Source organism: Rutidosis leptorrhynchoides, chromosome 9 (genome assembly GCF_046630445.1).
Source record: "Rutidosis leptorrhynchoides isolate AG116_Rl617_1_P2 chromosome 9, CSIRO_AGI_Rlap_v1, whole genome shotgun sequence".
In the NCBI taxonomy this organism is placed as follows: Eukaryota; Viridiplantae; Streptophyta; class Magnoliopsida; order Asterales; family Asteraceae; genus Rutidosis; species Rutidosis leptorrhynchoides.
Window position 1 is genome coordinate 18,129,276 of NC_092341.1, and position 13,390 is coordinate 18,142,665.

Consider the following 13,390-nt stretch of genomic DNA (forward strand, 5'->3'; position numbering starts at 1 on the left):
AAGTATTAAAATCTTGTTACAGTTTAAGTCCCCAATTAGTTGGAATATTTAACTTCGGGTATAAGGATAATTTGACGAGGACACTCGCACTTTATATTTATGACTGATGGACTGTTATGGACAAAAACCAGACGGACATGTTAAATAATCCAGGACAAAGGACAATTAACCCATGGGCATAAAACTAAAATCAACATGTCAAACATCATGATTACGGAAGTTTAAATAAGCATAATTCTTTTATTTCATATTTAATTTCCTTTATTTTATATTTAATTGCACTTCTAATTATCGCATTTTTATTGTTATTGTATTGCACTTTTAATTATCGTACTTTTTAATTATCGCAAGTTTATTTTATCGCACTTTTATTATTCGCAATTTCATTATCGTTATTTACTTTATGCTTTAATTTAAGTCTTGTATTTATTTTTAATATTTTACATTTGGTTTTAACTGCGACTAAAGTTTTAAAATCGACAAACCGGTCATTAAACGGTAAAAACCCCCCTTTATAATAATAATATTACTTATATATATATATATATATATATATATATATATATATATATATATATATATATATATATATATATATATTTATATAAAAGTAAACTAATATAGCGTTAAGCTTTGTTTAAAAAGATTCCCCGTGGAACGAACCGGACTTACTAAAAACTACACTACTGTACGATTAGGTACACTGCCTATAAGTGTTGTAGCAAGGTTTAAGTATATCCATTCTATAAATAAATAAATATCTTGTGTAAAATTGTATCGTATTTAATAGTATTTTCTGTAAAAATATAAGCTATTTTATATACTACTCTGCTAAAACATCAAGTATTTTTGGCGCCGCTGCCGGGGATCTCTTAAACGCCGGAAGCGCAACGCTAATATAAAAAAAAAAGATTTTTAGTTTACTTTTATTAAAATTCGTTTTTGTAAAAATACGTTTTAAATATTCGAAAATAGAAAAAGAAAAACAAAAATATAAATATTTTTAGGAGTTTGATAAATATTTAAGTTTTATAAAGTTTCTTTATTTCCATTTTTTTTTAGTTTGTAAAAATATAAGTTTTATTTAATTAATAAATATATTTTATATTTTACAGCAAAAACAGAAAAAAAAAAATTAATTCGGCCCGAACACTGTAGCAGCCCAGCTTTTGGCCCGAAACCCTAGCCCATGCGATCGCATGGCTGGGAAACTGAGGACTCATGCGATCGCATGAGCCCTGCTGACACGCCAACTGTAGCCCTGAATCAGCATTAATTACGGGTATTATTTATTATTATAATTATAAAACCCTATTTAGTTTTATATTTAATATTAATTAAGTTTAGTTTTATTATTTAATTTATATATTTAGTTTATTTAGTTTAATTAAATTTTAAAATTAATATTTTTATAAAATAAATAATATAAAAATAATATTTTTATAAAAATTATACTTTTTACAATTTTTAGTATATTTTTATATTTTGTACTCTTTTAGCGTAATTTTTGTATTTTTCGCTCGTATTTAGTTTTAAGTCATAGTTTTTGCCATATTTATTTCTAGATTTTTAGGATTTGCCGTAAAATCCCTTAAGTGCTTTTTCTTTAGACTAAGATTTAAGTGCTTTAAAATTTTGCGACGTCTTTTTAAGTTTTAGTTTCTTTTTAAGTTATTTCCATTTGGGATTTAGTTTTTCTTGTAAGCTTTAATATTTTTAGACGACTTTTACCTATGTATCAATTATCATTCCAATTAGTAATTTCAATTTGCGATTATAATTTTAAGTTAGTTGTAGTAATAAGGTTAGGTTAGTCAAGTATTTTTAAGTTTTATAAGTTTCTTTAATTTTTCCGTCACCTTTTATTTTTCAACCATTTTTCTTTTTCAACCTTTTTCCGACGAACTCTTTTTCTTTCTTATTTCTCGCTATTCTAGTTTTAGGACATAGATTTTTATTCTACTTCTTATCTAAATTTCTTAAAATTACGAAAATTTATTTTGAGTGGTTAAATTGATAGACATCAAAATTTTTTGGTTCGTAGTAATAGTTGGATTTGTACGTGGACCGGGTTATTGGAGCCAAACAGTCCTCAATTATATTGAGACCAAACGAATCCTGCCCCTCTGCTGCATCTTTTGGCTATTCGAAACGTGGGCAAAATCAGAAAAGTCTATTGATTGGATAACTTATTATAATTTTTCTTTCCTTTTTAAAACTAATAGGATATTCAGTGAATGCACCGAGCAAGACGTTCACCACCTTTTGTACGTTCACCACCTGTAACTAGATCAAGACATTTAGCAAATTTAACCGCCGTTGATTTTTCTTTAGAATCGTCATCCAGTCAACCAAGTACTTCAGTTCAAATTTCCGATAATCCATTTTTTGAACCCGACCTCACAATTGAGAATCCGGAGAATATTCAGGAACGGTTCGTAGATCCTGAACCATTAAACTTTCATCCGGAACCACCAATCATTCAAACAGAGATTGTTGAGGAACGAACCATTAAATCAGAATCCTCTAGTGATTCCGATTCAACAAATTCAATTATGGAGAATCTGGAACCTTTAAGTATGGAAGACCGAATGAGAGCTAAACGCACTGGCCAAGGTCACGCAATTACTCATCCAGACATTAATGCGCCAGATTATGAAATCAAAGGACAAATTCTACACATGGTGACTAATCAATGCCAATTTAGTGGTGCGCCGAAGGAAGATCCAAATGAACATCTACGTACCTTTAATAGGATCTGCACACTATTTAAAATCCGAGAAGTGGAGGATGAACAGATATATCTCATGTTATTTCCCTGGACTTTAAAGGGAGAAGCCAAAGATTGGTTGGAATCGTTACCTGAAGGGGCGATCGATACATGGGATGTTTTAGTTGACAAATTTCTTAAACAATTCTTTCCTGCATCTAAAGCCGTAAGACTTCAAGCAGAAATTGTTACGTTCACACAGAAACTAAATGAAACTCTATATGAGGCATGGACAAGATATGGAAAGTTGTTAAGAGGATGTCCGCAACATGGTTTAGACACCTGTCAAATAGTACAAATATTCTACCAAGGATGCGACATCACTACAAGGAAAGACATAGATATAGCAGCTGGTGGTTCTATTATGAAGAAAACCGAAACTGATGCTTACAAAATTATTGATAACACTGCTTCCCACTCACATGAGTGGCACCAAGAAAAAGATATCGTTAGATCATCTAAAGCAGCTAGAGCCGATTCTAGCCATGACTTAGATTCCATTTCTGCAAAGATAGATGCTGTGGGAAGACGAATGGAAAAGATGACTAAGGATATTCACTCAATACGAATTAGTTGTGAGCAGTGTGGAGGACCACATTTGACAAAAGATTGTCTCAGTATTGAATTAACAATGGAACAAAGAGAGAATATTTCATACATAAACCAAAGGCCTGGAAATAATTATCAGAATAATTATCAACCGCCAAGACCGATTTACAATCAAAACCAAAATTATAATCGAAATATTCCATACAACAACCAACAAGGTCCTAGCAATCAACAAGTATCCAATAATACTTATAATCAGCAAAGACCTAATTTTCAAAACAAACCACCTCAACAAACCGATGATAAAAAGCCAAATTTAGAAGATATGATGACGAAGCTAGTTGAAACTCAAACGCAGTTTTTCACATATCAGAAACAAACCAATGAACAAAATGCTCAAGCATTTAGAAATCAACAAGCTTCTATTCAAAATCTGGAACAAGAAGTGAGTAACCTAGCAAGGTTAATAGGTGAAAGAAAACTGGGAAGTCTACCTAGTGATACAAATGCTAACCCCAGGAATGAAACAGCTAAAGCCATTACCACAAGAAGTGATACAACACTTAAACCACCGGAAATACCTGTAACTTCTGATGAAACTATTCCTACTCCACAAGAACCACAACCTGATCAAGATAAGGAAAAAGAACCGGTAGTTGAAAAAGTTAATGAAGATAACACAGTTAAGGATAAACCTTATGTTAAACCATACCAACCACCACTTCCTTACCCGAGTAAAATGAAGAAAGAGAAACTTGAAGCCGAGCAATCCAAATTCTTGGATATGTTTAAACAGATAAATGTAAATCTTCCTTTCATTGATGTGATTTCAGGAATGCCTAGATATGCTAAATTCTTGAAAGATCTAATTTCAAATAGAAAGAAAATGGAAGAACTCTCGGCTGTTACTATGAATGCTAATTGTTCAGCAGTGCTGTTGAATAAGATACCAGAAAAACTATCTGATCCAGGAAGTTTCACAATTCCATGTTTTCTGGGTAGTATTAGTTCAATAGAAGCATTGGCAGACTTAGGTGCTAGTATAAATCTAATGCCGTATTCACTATACGCTAAACTAGACCTTGGAGAATTGAAACCAACCAGAATAAGCATACAACTAGCCGATAGATCAATAAAATATCCTAGAGGGATAATGGAGAACATGCTAGTTAAAGTTGGTACTTTAGTATTTCCAGTAGATTTTGTTGTTCTGGACATGGAAGAAGATTCTCAAGTTCCTCTCATATTAGGAAGACCATTCTTAAACACGGCTAAAGCAATGATAGACGTGTTCGGTAAGAAACTGACCCTAAGTATAGAGGATGAGAGTGTTACCTTTTCAGTTGATAGAGCAATGCAACAACCACAATCTGCAGATGATACATGTTATTATATTCAAACTATAGATGCACATGCAGAATTATTAGAAGAATTTCCAGAATTACAAGGAACAGGAGAATGTTCTTTAGGAGAAGGTAATGAACCAATTGATGAAGCTGAAATGTTAGCTACACTTATAGCTAATGGATATGAACCAACAACCGAAGAAATTCAAATGCTAAAAGAAGAAGACAGATATCGATACAAATCATCAATAGAAGAACCTCCGAAATTAGAGTTAAAGCCACTTCCAAACCATTTGGAATACGCTTATTTACATGGTGAATCTGAATTACCTGTAATAATATCGTCTTCTCTTACTGAAAATGAGAAATCACAACTCATTTCTGTGTTGAAAGCTCATAAACCAGCCATTGCATGGAAGATTCATGATATTAAAGGAATAAGTCCTTCGTATTGCACACATAAAATCCTTATGGAAGAAGGTCATAAAACGTATGTGCAACGCCAACGAAGACTAAATCCTAATATGCAAGATGTAGTTAAGAAAGAGATTATTAAACTGCTAGACGCAGGTCTAATTTATCCAATCTCTGATAGTCCATGGGTAAGCCCAGTTCAATGCGTGCCTAAGAAGGGTGGCATGACTGTCATTACAAATGAGAAAAATGAGCTTATTCCTACTAGGACTGTAACAGGATGGCGTGTGTGTATTGATTATAGAAAATTAAATGACGCCACCAGAAAAGATCACTTTCCCTTACCTTTCATAGATCAAATGTTGGAAAGATTAGCCGGAAATAGTTACTATTGTTTTCTAGATGGATTTTCCGGATATTTTCAAATTCCAATAGCACCCGAAGATCAAGAGAAAACCACATTCACGTGCCCTTATGGTACTTTTGCTTACAAACGCATGCCATTTGGACTTTGCAACGCCCCTGCAACCTTTCAAAGGTGTATGATGGCGATTTTTCACGACATGATAGAAGAATGCATGGAAGTTTTCATGGATGACTTTTCAGTCTTCGGTGATACATTTGAATCATGTCTAGTTAATCTGGAACGAATGCTCCTTAGATGCAAACAATCAAACCTAGTTCTTAATTGGGAGAAATGCCATTTCATGGTTAAAGAAGGCATCGTTCTTGGACATAAAATTTCAAAAGAAGGAATTGAAGTGGATAGAGCTAAAGTAGATGTAATTGCTAAACTTCCATATCCCACCAATGTTAGAGGAATTAGGAGTTTTCTAGGGCATGCCGGTTTTTACCGACGTTTCATAAAAGATTTTTCTAAAATTGCCACTCCTATGAATAAACTCCTAGAAAAGGATGCTCCATTCATCTTTTCAGATGAGTGTATCAAATCTTTTAATATTCTTAAAGAGAAACTCACTAATGCACCGATCATGATAACACTAAATTGGAATCTACCATTTGAACTAATGTGCGATGCAAGTGATTTTGCAATGGGAGCCGTTTTAGGACAAAGGATTGAAAAACGATTTCAACCTATATATTATGCTAGTAAGACATTACAAGGAGCACAAACAAACTATACAACTACTGAAAAAGAACTCCTTGCTATTGTCTTTGCTTTTGACAAATTTCGATCATATCTCGTTCTAGCAAAAACGGTGGTCTATACCGACCATTCTGCTCTTAGATACCTATTTTCAAAACAAGATGCTAAACCAAGATTAATCCATTGGATCTTACTCTTACAAGAGTTTGATATTGAAATCCGAGATAAAAGAGGAGCAGAAAATCTCGCCGCTGATCATCTTTCTCGTCTTGAAAATCCCGAATTAGAAGTTGTAAATGAATCGGCCATACAAGACAACTTTCCTGATGAATATCTATTGAAGATAGATTATAAAGAAATACCATGGTTTGCAGACTATGCAAACTATTTAGTATGTGGATTCCTTGAAAAAGGATTATCGTACCAAAGACGAAAGAAATTCTTCAGTGATATAAAACACTATTTTTGGGAAGATCCACATCTGTTTAAAAGTTGTCCCGATGGAATAATACGCCGATGTGTATTTGGAGATGAAGCTAGTAAAATTTTAAACCATTGTCACACAGGACCAACAGGAGGGCATTATGGGCCTCAACTAACAGCAAGAAAAGTTTATGATGCTGGATTCTATTGGCCTACAATTTACAAAGACGCACACCTTCTTTGCAAATCCTGTGATGCTTGTCAAAGGGCCGGAAAAATAAGTCAACGTGATGAAATGCCACAAAATGTCATCCAAGTATGTGAAGTATTTGACATTTGGGGTATTGACTTTATGGGTCCATTTCCAAAATCTCATAATAATCTATATATACTCGTAGCCATTGATTATGTATCTAAATGGGCGGAAGCACAAGCTCTCCCAACTAACGATGCACGAGTTGTAGTCAACTTTTTAAAACGTCTTTTTGCAAGGTTTGGAACACCGAAAGCTTTAATAAGTGATCGGGGTACTCATTTCTGTAATAATCAACTTGAGAAAGTTCTTAAAAGATATGGAGTAACTCATAAAATCTCCACCGCATATCATCCACAAACAAGTGGACAAGTTGAAAATACCAACCGAGCTTTAAAACGTATTCTAGAGAAAACCGTAGGATCAAATCCGAAGGAATGGTCCATTAAATTGGAGGATGCACTCTGGGCTTTTAGAACAGCCTACAAAACTCCAATTGGAACCACACCTTTTAGACTTGTTTATGGAAAAGCATGTCATCTTCCAGTAGAAATTGAACACAAAGCATTTTGGGCTTTGAAAACATGTAATCTCGATTTACATGAAGCCGGACGTCTACGATTAAGTCAACTAAACGAATTAGAAGAATTAAGACATGAAGCATACGAAAATTCGTTAATCTATAAGGAAAGAACGAAGAAATGGCATGATAAAAGAATCAGAAGTTCAAAAGAATTTAAAGAAGGAGACAGAGTTCTTCTTTTCAATTCACGATTCAAGCTATTTCTTGGAAAATTGAAATCAAGATGGTCTGGACCATTCATAGTCAAAAGAGTTTTCCCATACGGAACGATAGAATTAATAAATTCAAATGGGATTGAATTTAAAGTTAATGGTCACAGAGTTAAACATTACATACATGGTCCGATGGAAGTCGACAACGAAGTTAATAACAATTTCGACACCACAGCTAACTAAGTGTGGGGAGAATCATGTCTTTAAAGGATAATATGTATTTCTGTTAGAGTTAGATTGTCTGTTTTCGTGTATTTCTCGAAAATGGAACCCGAATGGTCTTTCCCTAGCAGACGCTAAAGAACTAGTCTTCTCCCCCCATTCTGAATTTTTATTTTTTTTTAGGTTTTTACGAAATGAAGACTGCTTGTGAACTAAACCATGGTCTAATGCTACACGCTTTGATCACTAAACGTAATAATGACATACTACCGAGTGAATTAGTATCAGTAATCAGAGAAAGAATGGACGGAGTTAGAAAAGAATCCAGATGCGAAGATAATAAGTTACAATTTGGTAAAGGAAAATCAAAATCCGCAGCGAAAAGAAGAGCACGACACCTAGAAAGATGTCACAAATGCGGAAAATGGTCACATGGAGGTAAATGTTCAAATAATCAAACCTATTCAAATACCGAATTTGTTACTTTATGCAGAGACGGACCGTTCATATGTTTAGAAGAAAAGACACTGAATGCTCGAGGTTACGCCTATGTAGCTATGGAAAACCAATTAAACCGACTATCTTATGAATGGAATAGATCATATAACTAAGAAATCTATTTCACAGGTATGTCTGTACAGTTTTTATTTTTATTTTTATTTTTATTTTTAACCTTTTGATAATAAACGCTAATTTGTTCGCTAAAAAGTATTAAATTGGTATTAAATAAAATTAGGTTTGGCGACCGAAATTATTGATATCATTCAAAAATTTATTACATCACTGCGAAATTTAACGTTTATTCTTAAGGTATAAATATCTTTAATCAATCAACCCAAAATATTTCAAAAATTCGTCATGAGTTAAATTAGGTCTTGGAACCGAAATTACTTTACCGAAAAGAGGGGCGCATATTTTTGATAATATTTGATTGATTAAAGTGGGATAAAAAGCCAAAAAGATTTTTAATTTTATTTTTACCATGTTTTTAAAATTAATATTTAAATCTTAAATTAATATTGTAAACTTTGTAAAAACAATATTTTTAAAATTGTAAATATTTGAATTTTTAAATTAAGTTTGGTGTGAATTTTTAATTTTTAAAATATGAATTTTTAATTTTATGCATTTCAAATTTTAAGTTTGGTGTGAATTTTTAATATTAATTTTGAATTTTATATTTAAGTTGTGTGAATTTAAAAACAAAAATTTACTTTATCTCATTAAGTTAAAAATATGATTTTTAAAATTCGTCGTAAGTTGAAGACTAGGTCTTTAAACCGAAATTGCTTTACCCGAGGGAGGGACGAGAACTTTTATTATCATTATTTTTAATCTTATTGAATTAAAGTATGCCAAAAACATTAAAAAAACCCAAAAATCTTTACTTTTAAAAACAGCGCTTTGATTTGACAAATTTTAAAATTTTGTCGAGGGACAGACTAGGACAACGATCCGAAACGCCCTCGCTCCTAAAGGAAACCAAATTTTTAAAATTTAAACAATTATAAGTTTTATAAAGTATAAGGTTTTATAAAATAAAAAAAAAAAAAAAACCTGAAAACACTGTACCCGGACCCCCATGCGATCGCATGGGTTTTACACTTCAACTCCATGCGATCGCATGGAGCTGAAGTCCAGACCTGATACATACAGCAGCGTGTTCTGTCTTCCTCACCACAACACACACACATTCACGAAACTCACCCAAAAATTCACCAATTTTCGCCATTTTTCCACCGTAATTCGTCATTTTTCTTGCTCTAATCATGCCTAGATTCTCATTCCTCAGCAAATTGGTAAAAATTACACCCCTAAACTCTATAAATTCCTAGTTTTTGTGATAATTACCAATTTTTTACCTAATGCAATTTTGTTAATTTCTAGTGTAATTAGTGATAAATTGTTAGTATTTTATGCATGTATAACCTAGATTGATGCTATTTAACATGATTTGAAGCCAAAAACTTCAAATTTTTTAGAAATCTAGGGTTTGTGTTCTTGAGCAATTTGGGGCTTTTTGATATAAACAGGTTATGGCCGATTTTTGTCATGAATTATTGCTAAATTGAGTAGTGTAACATGTTTAGATAGTTAAATGATCCAAACAATGATCCTAAACATGATTTTTGGAGATTAAAGTGGACTTTTTAAGTCCAAAATTCATGAACTTGATTTATTTGATATATTTGCCATTTGAGACTTGTTAAATTATTAGTAATGAATATTTTGACATGTTATTTGAGTTAAATGCTTATGAATTTTGTATACATTTTCATATGTGCTTATTTGAAAAATGTAGAATTGTGAAAAATTGTGAAAATGTGTATAAGTTTAATTTTGATTTAACATGTTATAGTGATTGTTTTAAGTTGTTATTTTGCTAACACTAATGCATATTTGGATGCACAATTTTTGTGTTTAATGTGTTTTACAGAGAGCCGACACTGGAGGTTCAGGAGCATCATCATCTAGACGACCAGCACCAGCACAAGAACCACAGCCAGAAATGCAACACGAACAAGAACCACAACAGGAACAACAACAGCCTGATCAGCACATACCTTATTATGATCCGGTACAGTTTGTTGATGAATTCATAGTATTCCCAATGAGGCCGCCAGTAGAATTCCCAACGATTCCTGAGCACACTCTACATCCTAATCTGAGATTTGATAGAAGATGGAGAGATTACGAGACATATCAAAGGAACAAATTCAAATTGGTAACAAAAAATGTAGAGGTGCCAAGGGTAATTGATTGGGCCCCTTTGGAAACGGTCCATCTAGCTGACCGTGTTAGACAGCTTTTAGTTCAAAGGTATGGCAGTTCTTCTTTTACAGATTGGGAACGTCTTTTCACCATTCGTAGACCTGTATATAAGGAATGGTGTGTTGAGTTGATGAGTACTGTATCACTTGATACAAATATAGTTAGAATAGATGATAGAAGATTTCTTAGGTTTATCCTTGGCGGTAGGATGTACAGAATGTCCATGCTGGACATGGCCAGGGCCTTACAGATATATACTCCTGGTGAGTTGCTATTACCCGATTGTACAAACTTGATTCATTATGGTGAACGGGTAGATAGTAACTTTGACGCTGACGCCATTTGGAGGCGTATGTCACATTTTGATGTTTTTACACGAGCAGGAGGACACTCCTATACACATATTGACAGAGCTGAGCTTCGTATTATTCATAGATTTTTGGCTAACTCGATTACACAAAGAGGTCATAATAAAGAAAAAATTACCTTATATGATTTATTCTACCTAAAGTGTATTCGGGATCCTAGAAGCTTTGTCAATATCTCTTACTGTGTTGCTTTTTATTTATCTAAAATGGTAGAGGGAATGCAGGACGGGAGTATAATAGGAGGAGGTATTTTTGTTACTCTCATTGGAGAGTATTTAGGTGTTGATAGGAACCAAGGGGGTCCATTACAGATTTGTAGAGAACAGGTTAAGCCCTTAGGATTGAAAGTTTATGTGGGTGCTAAGGTATTGAAAAGTAGACGTAACCAGGCAGTACCCTATGAGGGATCTCATCCTCAGGTAGAGAGAGGCTCAGACGAGGAAATGGAGGAGGCGGAAGACATTAGGGATGTCTTTCGAGATGCTATTCTTGACGTCCACGTTCGTATAGATGAGGAAGCAATGACGAACGCGGCAAGACATAGTATGTATGAGCAGTGGAACTCCGAGCGAGTATACGAGGATTATAGGCGACTCCAACACGATAGCTGGTTAGTTCATCAGCACCAAATCATGAGCCAGCTATCATATCAGGTACCAAATAACTATGTACCTACTCGACCTGCTCATTTTCCGCCACATAGCCCCGATATCCGACCACCCTTTAACCGGTATGACTATGACCAAGCCTATCAGAACACCTATAACCAACAATGGAACCCACCCGATGAGATGAACTGGAACCCCTATCCAGATTGATTTAGTTCCATTTGGTTATTTTTATGATTTTTATGTTTTTATCTTTTGACTTTTTCATGTTTAAACTTATGTTATTGGATATATTTGTGTAATTTTTATTATTTTATTATTATTGTGTACTAATATTTCATATTTAGAATTTGAAAGTGGGATATTAAGTCCCATTTCAAATTGCCATGCATGATTATATTTGTATGTATGTATATTGTCGATTGTACAAAACAGGGTAAAACAGCGCATTTTCAAAGACTGGCATTAAGTTCAGCAAAAGCTACTAATTTTGACGACAAGATGACAAATAAATGTGATGTAACAACAGACGAAATGAACAAATGATATGCACCGTTTATCATTCAGCAAACAAACGCCTGCCCAATTGGTAAAATTTAATCATTTCTACGCTAATCACCCTCAATAATTTAAATTGTACTGATTTCTTGCAAATGAGGACATTGCAAGATCTAAAGTGTGGGAAGGGGTTAAATTCTTTCGGATTTTTAAAATTTTTTATCTTTATACACTTGGTTACCATTAAAAATACTAGTAACGTAGTAGTTGTATTATAATCTAGTGCTCTCTGATAATAAAGAACAGCCCTAGTCTTATATACTGACTACCCAATTCTAGTAAAAATTTTCAAAATTTTCAATTAAATGAACTCAAAATCATGTTTATACATATTTATGAACGATAAAACTAGGTGTTAACACCGAAATTATTGTAACCTCGGAAAGGACATAAATTGAGAAACAAACCAAAATGTTGAAATTCATTTAAAAATGGAATAGAGGACGATAAAAAAGGAAAATAAAAGCCAAGTGTGGGAAAATTTACCAAGTTATCTTAAACATATGTCACATATATCTGTAACAAATAACTGAAAATACTTTTGCTTTGGACTAAACTAAACCATTTTACCCGATGAGAGAAAAGAAGAGATGGATCTACACGATGAATCAATTCCATCATTAAAAGGAAGTAAAGTCTTCCGAAAAAGACACGCGCTTCTTGATTTAGGTCAAGAAGTTGTCGTCTAGACCAGCTGTAGGTTGACGAAAAATCTAGAAAAGTCATCTCTAAAATCAGCAAGAAATCCACGGACCTCAGCATAAAACAGGGTCGCCAAGTGGTCAGATTTATCCTAACCATGAGAAGGATTTATCTCGTACAATGGGGGGCACCATGCAAATTAGCTGGATAAGACTAATGAATCAGATCCCCAGAAAGGATAATCTCCTTAAAGATTAAAAATCAGCTTTTAAGACTGATATTACTCAATCCTAGAGATTGACCTTAAAGATTGAGAATTACAAACTCATGGAATTCGATGATATCTAAACTCAAGCTTGAACGAGAAAATATTTTGATCAAATTAAAACCGATTTGTTTTCTGAAAACCCATTTTCGATGCGTTCATTACCATTGAACGTAAAATCCTAGGAATTCACCTGGAATTCATTAGGTCACCTAAACCAAATCGGGTGTCAACCGTAAGAACGGTGGTTGCATAGTGGTCAAAGACAGGACCTTGTGCCAGACCGAAAAATCATAAGGGTGAGCTTTACTATTGCTCCTACCAAGGATAGTAATTGCATCCGACACGTTATAGACC

At 33.6% G+C, this 13,390-nt stretch overlaps 1 pseudogene; it reads left to right on the top strand.

Moving 5' to 3' along the window:
* The window catches only part of LOC139867794 (protein disulfide isomerase-like 1-6), a 46,741-nt pseudogene that overhangs the window by 22,023 nt on the left and 11,328 nt on the right, over positions 1 to 13,390 (top strand).